Below are 16365 nucleotides of genomic sequence, written 5' to 3'. Positions count from 1 at the left end.
GTAAATCTTTCATGAAAAAATCAAAAATGATTTATTCTGACACTGCTGAAACTTTGTCCCTGTTCTTTTTAAAGCGAAAGCCCAGCCAAAAATACCTTATTTCATTAAGTAACTGGATTTCAACAGAATGACATAAGATGAAGGAATAAAGTTCTATCTAAGTCTCTCTCAGCTTGTATAATAAGTCTTGACTAATAGGATTCCCAAAGCAAACATAGATAAACCCCCAACAGCTGCCCTATATAATTATCTGATGGCCATTTTGAAATTTAACTTCCCTGCATATTATTTTTTTATTATTATTATTATTTTTTATTTAGAGATTACGAAGTGCAGAATTGGAAATTTGATATCTATATCACTCGGTGATGTGAAATAAATATATTAAAGTCTATCTGGTTGCACTGTAGCAAGCTCTAGTGGTAATAATGTGAAAAAATCTATAAAGGAAAAACATAAATGCAAGATCTAAACAGTAATCTGTGCTATAGCATAATCCAGCATTAATTTAACCCTCCTTATCACTATAATATAGAAATGTATTATTTTTCAAGAGTAGCATTCAAACCCTAAAATTTGTGGTAGCTTATTTAGAACCAGTATATGACACTGAACCTAAGTCTATGATAACATCTGCAATTAAAAAACACCTGTTGTACATTTAAACTATTAAATATAGCCCTAAATTTGGCCCAGTATGTCAAGCAAAATTCTGTTTATAAATATGCATAACATCTCTAAAATACTATTCTACAGTTACCTGTACAGTGGAGTCTTTTCAAATTTCTGGTTTTATTGTGTTTTGTTTTATGAATTTCAGTTACCTGGTTCCAGCTAAATGAGCAGTTATCCTCCTTTAAAAAACCTGCTGGGTTTTCTTCCCCATACTCCTTTTATTTGTGCCTATAACAAACAACTCCCCATCAGTGTGGCAATTTTTAAAAGTATATTGCATTTCAACACAGAAGCCCAAAGTATGCGGTTTTCTTCCTGATATGACTTTTATTCCCTTTCCATATAGAATGTGCTCCACAGGCAGTCACCAACAAAGAGGTTCTCTTCATAACATGATTCCTCCTTCATAACATGATTCCTCCTAGTGTGTTGTATCCATTGCTGCAATAAAAAGAGTGTTTTTATGTCTTTATTGTTTTAGGGAAAATGTGCCAATAGTGTGGATGCACTGCAGATAACTTTGTGACTGGACATAGTTGTCCTCTCAACATATGCCATGACGGTCCCATAACTGAGCTGCAGGCAACTTCAGTACCTCTCTGGCCTGCTAACATAGGAGGGTTTTGCTATGTTACCTATGGAAGGAATTAACAGAGGAAAACCTGCACAGTACTGACATGGGCTTGATGCACAGTGTGAACATAGTCCCTTGTGGTGCCTTATACCCCAGTGCAGTGTGATAAAGGGAACATTCCACCACTGTATTGCAATGCTTCATGAGAGGGGGCTCACGAGCCCAGGGAACCCTCTATGACACCCAACAACAGATCTTAAAAAGAATTTAATCATTATGCCTGATAGGGGATATCTATGCATGACCCTCGCTAGGCTAGGTTGAGATTCAGAAGGAAGTTCAAGAATCAGCATTTTGGACTTAGGTGCCATTTGCAAACACCTAGCCTATGTATATGTCTGTCTATCTGGGTTTACATCCTGACATAAAGTGGACATTTTCATCAATAAATCTGCTGCCATCCTTCTGAGGACAACATGAAAATGACTGACCTTAATATATATGTATTGAGAGGACCTAGCTTCTGAAAGCAAGTAGGTCTAAGATGGCTGAAGTAGAGATGAACATATAGAAGAGAGGACATGGTGGACACAGAAGACATAGAGGAGAAGTTTTCACACAGCAGGGATGCTTAGGAAGCCTTTATCAGGAAGGTGCCTACCACTTTAGGAAGCCTGTGTTCCTTGGTGTCTATTTATGGTATGTGGCTGTCTATATAATTCATTAAGATCCCACTTTTGGTATTATTAAACCTTAGAATTCCTTCATCTGAAAAGCTTTTCAATGGAAAACAGTAGCGTTTTATGGGGTTCGTTTGTTCTACTTTCTGCCTCCACATCTGTAAAATATTTAATGGAACTGTTTTGTGGTGTGTCTCAAAATTAAAACTTCATAAGACATCTATCAATAGTATCTCCTGGAAATTATGGTTCAAACACTTTTGTGCTCACCTGTGTTCACCAGTGCTCACCAAAACCTTTTACTGCACTTCATTTCCCTAGACAGCTTACACTGATTCCCACCATAATTTTTCACACATACATACAGACACACACAAAATAAACACAAAGCAGCAGTCATGCTAGAAATTTCAAACAATACATTTTTGATAACTTTTTAGCTTAACTTTTATGTTGATTCTATATTTCTTTTTCTTTTCCTTGCACAGATTATTGTGTGGACAAAATATTGATATCAAAAGAGATTCTGCAATAGAATTTGTTGTAGGTATTGGTTTATAATGGAGAAGTAAGATAAATTAAATTATTCTTTTGAGATGCATATTACATTAACTGTTGAATTACTCGAGTTTAAATGTTTATTTTGAAAATAAATTTGGATAGATGGTGGTCTTTTCAAATTTAAAGTTCAAAAAGAGAAACTGTAGGTTTTAATGTAAAAAAATATATCAAAGGTAACATACATTAATTTTCAGAAAGGTTAGGAAAAGTTAGCAAGGAACATCCTAAATTAGAGAATAGGCACAACAGAATTGTGAAATAACATTTACTGTGCCTTAGTGCAAGAAATGTTCTTTAACACTTCATACTATTTCTGACTGCCTTTTGTGAAATACTTCTGGGAAAACAATTAACTAGTATAATTTTACCTTCTGTATGTCTTACCACAAGATATATTAAATGTATTGAAAGTGATTCATGGTGATGCATTGGACTTCATTATAAGTAAATGGTCAATATCTTCATCTTACTTGCATGAAAAACCTTGTTTCACTGGCATGAAGGTAATTGTGTTCTATGCTCACTACTGTTGCAAGCAGTTTATTTTATTAAACTAAAGTATAATACTCACTTAAAAATAAGAAAAAAATAAATGAAGTATTCAGTAGGTCTTATGAAACATTAAATTAGGACTAGCCCCTTGAAGTAACATTTGGCCATGTAATTCATAATTCAGTTAGCTCCCTTCAGTTGGCTGCCTTCAACTGGCCTCCTTAGTTAAAAAAGAGTGAATTCATACTATTCTGAGGAGAAAAGACGTTTTATAAATGTTTAAGATATATTTTTGGTTTGTAGGCAACTTGGGTTAATAGACTTACTAATCAGATTGTCCCTTTTCCTGATATGGACACTCTTTGGGGAATCCAGTTAAGCAAAGAGTAAGACTAAGATATGGAATTAGTTTTTCTTTTTCTCTAGCATATTTCAGTATTATTATTTTTTCATTTAAAAAACATGAATATTTAAAGCAAATGCAGTACCAGAAGTCACTGAAATGATCATCTAAGTTTTTTCTACTCTTTCTGTTCATTAACAGCTGTGGTTAGTGAATTTTATTGGTTTGGAATTATTTTTATTTTTATTTTTTTAGTACAGATTTTTTTTTCTTTTTTGAAAAACAAACTTCTGTCAAAAACTTCTACCAAAATTTTTTTCCTTCAATGAATTGTCAGCTGTAACAAACCCCCAATAAAACTGCAGGTCAAAGGATTTCAGACTGGTATCTTGCTATGAAACATAATATCTTCTAGTTATCAGTTATTTCACTCTCTCTCTCTAATAACCTATTTGAAGACAATTCATATTGAAATCTTTTGCAATTACCGTCTCTATGCAATGTTTATTATTATTATTTACATGTAGAAAAGATGTGCTATTTTCAATGTTTAGAAAAATTAATTTCCTCCCAATATTGGGAGGTGTTTTTTGGTATCTTTACCAGACTCAAAATTAGGTACAAATGATTTCAAATTCACAAGCTTTATTATACCTGTAGACAATAGAGCTCCACCAGTTCCATCAAATCTTTGCAGATCAATCCTCTGAAAAGAGCATCCTGGGGAGAAGGAGCCACCAAGCATAAGGAATTTGTGAGGGTTTTGTCCAGAGAATGATGCCCTCATTACTGAGGGAGAGACTCAACCCTTTTGTTCATGGATGAGCACTACTCCTCACAAATCTGAGGTAAGCTGATACAATGACACATAATTCCTAGTTTTATCTCTGTCATTATTACCTATATATCTCCTCTGTCTTAAGTTAAATTCTTTAAACACACTAAGAAGAAAAGAAAAAATGTGTTGTTCCATAAACTATAATTCCATCTGTTATTGCCTACTGGGAATACCTTTGTATATTGCCAGATTATGGTGCCAGAAAAGAAAATCTTTTAAGCCTTTTTTACCTGGCTTAATTTTCTCCTCAGTTATTGTCTTATAAATCAGGATTTATTATTAGACATCTCATCTACAGAAATGATAAAAATATGAGCCAGGCTTCAAAAAGGATGGTCTGTGACAAAAGGATTTCTTACAGAGTCTTAAGAAGACAGACCGGAACAAATATTCGACTCAGAGGCTTTTTGTTTCTTCACTTCCCCTCCTTTGCACTTGAACAGGTATGTGGTACAGCACATCTACACCCACATCAGCTCCACTTTGACTGTTCTCAACAGCAGATTTCCAGTGTTCGCCAGACAGGTTTACTCCTCCTGTGGCCATTCAGATGTTTTCCTCTCTTCCATGACTCATTCTGCCTGTTTGTTTGCTTTTTTTATCTTTGCTGTCTTTTCTCTTTTTTACCTGCATTAGCTATAAGCTTTTTCCTTTATGCTTCAAATATCAGCATATATATATGTGCTCCTTCATTGCATGTACATTGATTTATATACGAGGACGTGTGAACCGGTATAGCTGAAAGAGAGAAATGGCATGGAGAGGAGAGCAGAATGCCAGTGCCATCTGGAAATGCAAATATCACTGACTGCTATACAGTCAATATATAATATTTAGATGAGCAAATCTAATTTATAAGTTAAACCCCATTTTTTTTGTAGGAATCCGAAATATGCATAAATCTGGTAGTAAAAAATATCTATAATAACAGGAAAGAAGGGTCTAATGTTATGGTTTGTTTGTTATAATTTATTTTCTTTGAATATTGTAATGTCATAGAACCTACTGAAATTAGTAAATCTACACTTGTGACCTATCTTTCTCCACCACGGACCCTGTAAATTAATAGATATAGACCATATCAGCTCACATGTTCACATTATTCAGTATAAAGTCTACATAAATAAATTAAAGATTGGTTAATTCTTTGTCAGTGATTAATGAAATTCTAATTATAATTACTATTTAGTTCTGGCCTGAATTATTATGATGTTTTCGATATTTCTAACCATGCAAAACCTATTCTAACTTCAGATACCTTTCAAATGCAATCAAATAAACTTAAAGAAAAGAAGAAAGAAGAAAAAAATTCCCATCCCAACCATTCTATGATTCTATGAAAATAGAAATCCAGCAGCTGCTCTACACTGAACAGTAATAAGCACATTAAAAATTAAACTAAGCAATACTCCATTCCTGATATAAATATTGGTCATCTTCATCTCGCTTCCTCTCCCCAAATCCCACTAAACAAGAAGGCCTTGCTGTAAACAGTGAAACAAAATCCCATCAGATTGAAATACAGAGAAAAATTCAAACTTGTAATTTCTAATTAACAAAAAAGCAACATGAAAACATGTGTTTCTTTTCAAATGACAACAAGACAATGAAGCTGTGGGGAACAACAGCACTGAACACTGTCTCTCGTCTTTAATCAATCTACCTAAAAGACAAGTTGTTTTTTGCCTTCCCCAGAGCCTGGGTGAGGGGAGGGAGAGGTGGAGGGAGGCCTAATTGTCGCTGTCCAAACACAGATGACTGAGGGACCTGTCTGTGCCAAACCTCCTCCTCCATGTTCCACGCTCACCATCCCCTCTGAACTCATGTATGGCACCATGTCACAGTGCTGTCATCGTTTCTCTCTCCTGGTGCCCCAGTCAGCATGAAAAGTCCCACCTTGTGTTGTTGTACATTATTTCTATTGAGATATTAATTATTTTTCCTGAAACCTTGTGAAATATTTCCTTCAGTTTAGCTATTTCATTATTGTGGCTGTAACCCTCTGGCCTTTATACTTACAGCCTGTCATTCTTCAAAATGGGGAAAAGACCTTGTGTTCTTCATTCGACGTTTGATTTTCTTGACAGTACATGTTGTTCCTTCTGTTTCACAGCTTCCTCCAGTGTCCTGTCCTAAATGTCTGTTATACAACATTTATCTCAATTAATCACTTTATATAGACCAAACATGTTCAAATGCCAACTTTAAAGATTCTGTTGGTGCTAATTGTATGCAAATTACACTCAGGAATCTGCCAGGAGATTATTACTTTTTGGGGACTTGCTTATTGTTCTGCCCTGGATAGGAAGGTTTATGGTAAGCACAAGGTGATTTTATTGATATACTGAAAAATATTCTGTCAAAGAGAGGATGTTGTAGGCATATCAGGTAATATCAATATCAAAAAAAAAAAAAAAAAAGGGTTAATAAAATGAAATTTTCTTGTGTCATTTTCTTTACAAGTCATTTAATCCAGTATTATTCTTTCTAAAATTAACAGCATCATTGCTAATAATGCTTTTAGGAGTTGCATCATGTTTATTTCAAATATGGAGCCAAGGTTCTGCCACAATCAAAGAAAATGAATTATAAGTGCTTCCTTTCAATTTACTTCTCAAATCTTCATGGATCATATCATAAAGATGATGTATAATGTATCTTGTTCTGTAATGGTTCTTGTGGAGTATTTAGAAGATTAGGAACCTTCTGAAATTTATATATTTAGAGGTTCTAATTTCTGGAGTTGTTGGGGAAGAATTAGCTGGCAGAGACAGACATGCTTAATTTTATATCAATATGGATCTTAGTAAGATTCCCAAATGGAGCTAAGGATTTGTCTTCATTATGCAAGTCTAATCTTCCCAACAATTTCTCCTTATGAAACTTTCCTGCTATAATACAAGCAAGGCAAGCAAACAGTTATTTCAAACTATTATATTTGTATACTAACCATCTCTTCCCTTGCCTTTATCCATGTAACATGCAGATGCAATTCTGACCACTCAAATCTCAGTACATGATTGTTCCAGTAATGTATTTTCTATAAAATAATCAGCAGGTAAAGTACAGAAATAGTCTTGTCAGCAGGCTTTCATTTTTTACTGGCTGAGTTCCAGGCTAGAGTCATAACTTTGAGAGTTATAGCCTCAAAGTAAGCCACATACAACCACGAATAGTACAGAGAATGGCCAGAAGAATGGTGAAAAAAAAAATAAATAAATATCAGAATAGTTTAAGCACAAGATTAAACAGACAGTGATTCTTCAAGCATGATATAAAGGCTATGATAGACACCTATGAAATTACATTACGTGGTGGAAGTGAGGACAGAATGGGTGCTTACCATGTCCCATAACACCTTAGAACCACAGAAAGTGATAGATCTGGAATGGGATGAAGGAAATACTCACAAGTTATCTTCAAGACAAAAAGAGATGTTTATCAGCATATCATGCTGTAACGTTATTGAACGCATTGTTACCAGGCATGCTGGAGGTCCATGTTCATCAAATAGCAACTATAGAAAATCATAGAAGAAAAATCTTTGAAGGACTATTAAACCGAAATGTGTAACTTCTTTTTCAGAAAGTCCTCCAAACAGACTTCTTGGCACTGAAACAACATCCTGAGGGATGAACAGCTGGATTACTTATAACTCCTTTGGGTTAATCCACATAGCTGTTCTAAATGAGAAACACCACTGTTGTCCCCAAGGCAGTCAGAGTCTGAGAACATACATGAGGCAAGAACCAGCTTTCTTGTTCATAGACTTTATCTACTCCTTGTGACACTACCTCAGAGTAACCACAATCAGCTGCAAAACTTCAAAGTCCCAGAACAAATTCCTGTCACAACAAAGAATTAAATTAACTCTTCTGCCCCTGTAGTACTGATGCCTAATCAGGAAGATCTGGGGCTAGCCTGTCACATCAGCTGGAGGAGAGTACCATAAACTGGAGTTGAGCAATGGGCTTTCTGTGACCTATTGTACACAGCCTGTGAGAAAGAGTTCCAAGATATGGGATTTCTTCAAACAGAAAAGGGAAGGCTGATGGGAAACAAAATGATCTTTCAGGATGTAAAAAAAGTTGCTAGATGGGTGAGCTCTACCTCCCCATGCCCAATGGAGTTAAAACGTGACAAAATTGGCTTTTCTTCTTAGCAGAATGGGTGTATGTCATGCATCGGGAAAAGCTGCCAGCCAGAAGGCATAAGACACAGAAATGAGCTCTACCAGGTAACAGAAATTTATTTCTCCAGAAATTCATAAACTGGGCAAGACTAATTTCTGGTAAGTATGACATATAAATCTACTATTCACTCCAGAAATAAGATGGAGAGATGGTCTATTTTTATTTTTTTTTTGAGATTGCATTTGTGTTCTAAATAGGTATTTTGTAGGAATTCCCTGTTCTTTTGCCTTTATCTGCCCGAGTTTGGTGGAGACTGAAGACCCTGCTACTCATAAAATTCTCCATTGTCATTTCACACTTGAAAAATTAAAGGATTTGTTTACTTTATTTTACTGATGTGTTTCACCACATTCTTATCTCCTTAGTAGAGGAGGTAATTGTATGTTTGATCTGTCATTATCCTCCTTATTTAGAAAAGAAAAAACAATGGGCTTGATAGATAATCATTCTTATCTGTTACAGAGGTTTTATTATGCTCTTTTCAAGAGAGTCGTATGGGCTTCTTGGCTAGTTAATGGAATAAGAGCAACACTGTTACAGCAACACAGAATATATTATTTTCTCTACTTTACGTCTTTAACGTAAAGTAGAGAAAATAATATTTTCTCTACTCAGTTAATGGAATAAGAGCAACACTGTTACAGCAACACAGAATATATTATTTTCTCTACTTTACGTCTTTAACTTGATATTCACATCATAAGCTGTTTTTTTAAGGTGCTCATTTCCACTAGTAACAGAGAGCTGAGGACAAGCTTTGATTAGAGACTTTTGTGTTACAAAAAGGTTAGGTGAGGGAAAATTGTCCGGAGTCACAATGTGACATTTGTTTTCTAAACTATCATTAACCTCTCTATTACTAGCACAGTGCTAACACTCTGCATTATGGTCAGTATTGATGAATTCTGGCTCTGTAGAGAGGACCACTACATAACTAAAGTAGAACTTAATCTGTATTTGACTGAATCGCACATTACTGTAAGGGCTGGTTGCAGGAGAGTAATTTCTGTTTCTCACTTTCAGAAGGATTTCTGTAACTAGGACGGAAATAGGAAGTATTTGTTGGTCTTCCAGTTTCTATCTGTTCTACTTCTTGTAAGAAAGTACCCTTAGAAGTCTGTGGATGGATACAAGGCACCTGCAATCAATATGAAGAACAGTCCATACAATAGAATGCTCTTTGCAAACTCAGCGCAATTGCATATGCATTCAATCCATATTCCTTGGTGTAGTCGTCCGTGTATTCCGCTGTAGTCCACCAGGAGCATTCCAGTGAAGACAGTAAATTAGCTGGCACTCTAGGTCTGTACATTACATCTGATTGTAATCTGCAGAAGGCAGGCAAATAATTTTTTTCACAGGCAATGCCAGGGAAAGCCATACTTCCTATATTCAGTCCCTATATACACAATCATAACAATTCTTGTTTAGTTTAAAAACCTATGAGACAACAGCTTTCTGTAATCTGGGTGGACAAGATCCATTCGTTTCCTGGCTGCTATTTCACTTGATTAACAAAATGAAATCCTCTTTGATTTTGCCTGATACTCTATAAAATAATTAGGAGGTTATTTTTTTGAATCAGTAGACATTGAGTGACACAGAAAATCATAATATTCACCACAAGAAAAATATGGTTTTTTGTTTTGTTTTGTTTGTTTGTTTTAGGAAAACATTCCAAATTTTGTGTGACCAATACCTGATTTTCCAGAGGGAAGTCAATATTCGGCTCAGGAAATATGAACTCAGAATGGAAAATGTGAATAAAGGGTTACAACCATGGACAAAGGGAAGAGAATCTGCCTTCAGATACAGAAACTTTGCTTATAAAATAAAAGATTAAAAAAGAACATGACTGCAAACCACAGTGTATTAGGATGATGAATAGAAAGGATAGGAACTGTTTGCATAAGTAATACAAATTACCTGAGTATGACAGTAAGGTTTCTCAAAATCAGACTGAGATTTTAGAATAGCTTTATAAAGTAATTAGTGCAAAACCAGCAAGACTAAGAAGCCTTAAACTATGTCAAATGAAGCTTGATATAATCATGCAATAAGATGACTTTCTTTTAATGAAGCATGACTTTCTTTTAAGCCATGCAGAGAAGACTGAAGTATATGACACCGTAGTGTTCAGTGTTAATCCTAACCCACTAAACAAATGAGGCACCTCTTCACACGGAGGAACTTCAACACACAAGAGGAACTTCACACAGAAGAACAACACCAAGTGTTGATTACTTAAGTTACAAGTTATTAATATTTTAGTTGTTTTACTATAAACTTTGGCACTTTTCTGATACTTTAAAAAAATATATGCAAGCAACACTACTGAAATGCACAGAAAGTGATGTCCATAAAGGAAGAAAGAAACAAACAAAAAAAAAAGAATAAAAGTTTTAAGAGTCTATTGAAGAGACTTAAGCTTATCTGTAGAAACAAACATAAAGGAAACATATTTATTATGGATGATTTTTTGGAAATGAAATAAATACTCTTATGGGGTTCTGTTCTTAAGGGACCTAACGGGGTGAAAGTACCTTATACACAGGTGAAAAAGGTATTTTGAGAGAGTATCTTTGATAGCTGTTAGGTATTTGCATCAGCAGTGCCAAGGACTACATCTGAACTTGTTTCCCAGGGAGACAGGATGTTTTCCAAGAAGAATATCATCACACCTTGAAATAGCAATAGTCTCCCCTTGCAGAGTAAGAGAGAACAGCCAAGAACAGCTTGACCTTTATGGGGGCTGTTAGGTGGTAAGGCATTATTTATTTACTTGCTTGCTCTTAGTTGTGTAACTGAAAACATGGTCCCTCGTTTGCAGAAGTTTGCATAGCCCCCATATCATGGGTATATATTTGTTTGTTTTCAGACTTCAGCTATAAACTCCAGCAAACACTTCTCTTCTAGTAACAAAAGTGATTTAGCATTTGCAGCTCTTCTTTAAGGGGACCGAAACTCACTGTCTGACAGCAGACAGAGAAATTACCAACTGCTGGTTTGTGCGATTGCTGAGGGCAGAACTCTCTCCTAGTGGGGTACCTACAGGCCTGGGGAACTACAGGTCTGTCAGTTTGACCTCAGTACCAGGGAAGCTCATGGAGCAGATCCTCTTGGGAGTCATCATGCGGCACTTGAAGGGCAAGCAGGCGATCAGGCCCAGTCAGCATGGGTTTATGGAAGGTAGATCCTGCTTGAAGAACCTGATCTCCTTCTATGACAACGTGACGCGCTGGGTGGACGAGGGAAAGGCTGTGGATGTGGTCTACCTTGACTTCAGCAAGGCTTTTGACACCGTCTCCCACAGCATTCTCCTCAAGAAACTGGCTGCTCTTGGCTTGGACTGGCGCACGCTTCATTGGGTTAGAAACTGGCTGGATAGCCGGGCCCAAAGAGTTGTGGTGAATGGAGTCAAGTCCAGTTGGAGGCCAGTCACTAGTGGCGTCCCCCAGGGCTCGGTGCTGGGGCTGGTCCTCTTTAACATCTTCATCAATGATCTGGACGAGGGCATTGAGTGCACCCTCAGTAAGTTTGCAGATGACACCAAGTTAGGTGCGTGTGTCGATCTGCTCGAGGGTAGGAAGGCTCTGCAGGAGGATCTGGATAGGCTGCACCGATGGGCTGAGGTCAACTGCATGAAGTTCAACAAGGCCAAGTGCCGGGTCCTGCACCTGGGGCGCAATAACCCCCAAGCAGAGCTACAGGCTGGGAGATGAGTGGTTGGAGAGCTGCCAGGCAGAGAAGGACCTGGGAGTGATGGTAGATAGTCGGCTGAATATGAGCCAGCAGTGTGCTCAGGTGGCCAAGAAGGCCAACGGCATCCTGGCTTGTATCAGAAACAGTGTGACCAGCAGGGCTAGGGAGGTGATCGTCCCCCTGTACTCGGCTCTGGTGAGGCCGCACCTCGAGTACTGTGTTCAGTTTTGGGCCCCTCGCTACAAGAAGGACATCGAGGTGCTTGAGCGGGTCTAAAGAAGGGCGACGAAGCTGGTGAGGGGCCTGGAGAGCAAGTCCTATGAGGAGCGGCTGAGGGAGCTGGGCTTGTTCAGCCTGGAGAAAAGGAGGCTCAGGGGCGACCTGATTGCTCTCTACAGATACCTTAAAGGAGGCTGTAGTGAGGTGGGGGTTGGCCTGTTCTCCCACGTGCCTGGTGACAGGACGAGGGGGAATGGGCTAAAGTTGTGCCAGGGGAGTTTTAGGTTAGATGTTAGGAAGAACTTCTTTACTGAAAGGGTTGTTAGGCACTGGAACAGGCTGCCCAGGGAGGTGGTGGAGTCACCATCCCTGGAAGTCTTCAAAAGACGTTTAGATGTAGCGCTTAGGGATATGGTTTATTGGGGACTGTTAGTGTTAGGTTAGAGGTTGGACTCGATGATCTTGAGGTCTCTTCCAACCTAGAAATTCTGTGACTCTGTGACTCTGTGACCTATGATGCAAAGGACCCCCCAAAAGCAAGTAGTATTCATGATAAGATGAATGGACCAGAGTGTAATGTGATGCATCTTTACTTACCCTTGGCAAAATTCATCTCTGAAACTCCAAGGAGTTATAACTAAATCTAACGGAATTCATTGTCTTATATCAAGTAATTATATATGAAGTAAGAGGACAATAATGTGTTGAAATTAACAACAGGATACAGTGAACTGTATTCCCCGTAAACTGCATAAGTATAAAATGGGACAGGATGCAAGCTATGGATTACATCAGTCTTCAGCCTCATTCATCCTTACCAGTAGGGATGAGTACAAAAAAATGAGAGGGGGCAGGGATATCCTAAAAATTGTGAACTTAAAAAGAAGCAGGGACTCTGGGGCAAAGCAAACATAGTGAAATGGAGGATGCCACTCAGTGCCTCTGTTCCAGGACAAAATGTACTGAGTTCCTCCTGAGAGAAATTTTTCTGACCTGGTTTAAAAATTCCCAAGGCGGGAGGTTTGGCATCTTCTGCAGGGAACCTGTTTCAAGGTTTCGCTTCCTTAAGCGATAAAAAGCTTTTTCTAGTCTGTAACTCACTTCACAGCTGAAACAGTGACCCAGACGCAACAAAAGAGGATGGATTCAGTGACACAATCTGAGCTTTTGTATGGATAGGATTAGAGATATGAGACCTCTGGAAAGGGTGAATTTTTCAGAGTGAGAGCAAAGTGAACTGATTTATTCCTGTTCTGTTCCTCTTGTATGTACCCCAAACTCTGTATTTCCTTCATGAGGTACACACAGTCCTTTTAAGAATATGAAAGGCACCACATGGGGTCATACCAATGCTCCTTCCAGTATTTATCCTCTCCAAACTTCTGGTAACACACAACATATAAAGACTTATAAGATCAAGATAAGCACATACTGATGTTTTCCCCAAGGTATTATTTCATTTTCCACTAATCTGTGTTTCAGCAAACAAGGATTTTAATTTGTGTTTTTACAGTCACTGATGCATTTTTCTTTCATTCATTTGACAAACATCTTTCATATTTTGTACAATTTTGGTCTGCAAAGCATACTTGTGACAGGGAGTTTCATGGTTTCACTGACCAGTGAGTGATTATCTCCTTTTTTTGTTCTGATCATGCTACCTGCTTCTTTCTTTCCTCTTCCTCTTTGCTACAGAGATGCAGCAGCTACAGAAGAGAACTGACAGACTTGAAATTAAATGGTTCTTGCCTGTTTACTTATCCTGAGTTATCCTACATTGAATAAGTATTTCTGTTTTTATGCCCCTCACTCATATCAGAATATCCATTGGCCGCTTCTTTCCAAACAGGCTATTTCTAACACAGTAAGATATGAGTTTTGGAAATAGGACTCATGAGTTTGAGTTCTATGTCTTAAAAAATGAAAGCAAAACACCAATGATACAACACTGATGGCCATATAAGTCATGATTTGAAAAGGGATAAGTGTGTCTGAGAGTCTCAAGGCCTTGGACCAAGCTTTTTAAGCCTATTTAGTTATGACATTGCTGCAGTCTGTGCTCACACTCTGAGGGAGCTGGACTTTGAAGCTGGATGTCCAAACCTGAAAAAGGAGAGCTAAGACCATATGTCAAGCTGTTCTGATTAATGAAAGGATGATGTTGTGACCGATCCCTCACAGCTTGGATCAGAGAAGTTCTGGTTTTACATGGCATCAGGGTTCGTTACCTAAGAGGTCAATAAATACTTTATTTACAAGTACTTTATCTAGGACAAGGTATTAAGTTTTTCCTATTAAACTGTAAGAGCATGGTGGAAAATTGCCTGTACATCTGAGTTCACCACTGACTCCATCACTAAAAATGTTCAGCCAGACTCCCAGATATCTTGCTCTTGTCTATGACAGTAGCTGAATGGTAGTAATTGTTCTTAAGAGATCAACCTTTTTTTACTTTTTTTTTCTCAAAAGATGGTACTTGAGTGTGGAGCTAAAACAGTGAGAATTTTTTTCTTTCTATTTGCAGAAGAAACTAAGATTTTCTACATTCTTTTTCTTTTGTTTTGTTTTGGGTTTGGCTGCAAACTCTTTGTAAGCCTGAACTCATAAGTAATTTAAAAATCAAAACTGCATCTCCTTTACTACAAGTATTTCTCTTATTGTACTTATGACCCCACCCAGGATTAAGCTTGCTATGTGTACAGAATAAAATGAAACATTATAATGTTATATAATTCTCAGAAGCCTTAAAAATTAGAGTAACACAAAGTTATAAATCACTCATAATTTCCTTTGGATTTTCTATACGTATTAAAAATTCACAGGACTAGCTTTTAGATTTTGAATTCTTTTTGAAGTACAATACTGTTCTGGGATCTATTGCTATCTATCATTAAACAATGCTATCATGTTAAATAGCACCTTTTTGCTGCAATATAGACTGAAGCCATTCCACTACTTTCGCTCCAAGTTACAATCGAGTTCTTAGCCTTATTTTGTGGAGACATTGTGCTATACTATACATAATGTTTAAGTTAAGTTAAGTTAAGTCTGCTTTTTCAGATTAAAGCTTTACAATACAATATGTTTAAGTGTATCAGTCTTCTGTAATATCGGGGAAAAAAAATAGAAAAAAAAATAAAAAAGCAGATTCTGGACTATAAAAGAGTTTCTAAAAATGCATCACACAAATGCCATTAATTTTGAAGGGAATTAAGCACCAATTTTTTTGGAAATCCAGATATGAGTCAGTGCTTTGTGAAAGTCATTGCTGAATACTTTCTGAAAATTGAAGTTGTTCTCACATTGTGCACTCAGCCCATTTGCTCCTCATGGCCTCTGAGTGCTCAATTAAATCACAAGAAGCTAAGTGAACAGCACACTCCTAGTACAAATTATTAGAGAAATAATTACAAGATTTTCAAGATTTGCAGTCAAGAAAGTGGCCTTTTACTACAGCAGGCAATGCGACCATAAATTTATCATCAAAACAACTTATTTCAAGAGTTACTTGATTTTCTCTGTTTTAGATCAATAAGCACAGATACATAAGTACATACTTACCAAAGATACATAAATACTAATCTAAATTCATAGAATCATAGAATATACCAAATTGCAAGGGACCCACAAGGATCATTGTGTTCAGCTCCTGGCTCCACAAAGGTCTACCCAAAAATTCAGACCATCTGACTAAACTTCTTAAACTTCTTAAACTTCAACAGGCTTGGTGCCATGACTACATCCCTGGGTATTAAAAATAACTCAACATTTACTTTGAATTTAAATTCACATCTAGATTAGTGAAGTTCTACTTTTCTGTATGGAAAATTCCACTTCTGTGAAAGTGGTATTTAATATCTGTATTTGCTCTTGGGATACCAACAGAATGTAAAGCCACAGCTTCAGAATAATGGTTGAGGAGCCTTTTCTGAAAATGTCCCTCATTTTTTCAATGAAAAATATATTTCTTCCCACTGCCATTGACTCAAGCCAATCTAGCAGAAAATAGTTTTGGCCACTGCAGACAGAAAACAGTTTGGGAGAGTCTTGGCTGAATAAGAGCAAGAAAGGCTGAAAATATATCTGGT

Source organism: Anas platyrhynchos, chromosome 2 (genome assembly GCF_047663525.1).
Source record: "Anas platyrhynchos isolate ZD024472 breed Pekin duck chromosome 2, IASCAAS_PekinDuck_T2T, whole genome shotgun sequence".
In the NCBI taxonomy this organism is placed as follows: Eukaryota; Metazoa; Chordata; class Aves; order Anseriformes; family Anatidae; genus Anas; species Anas platyrhynchos.
This window is presented reverse-complemented; position numbering follows the sequence as displayed.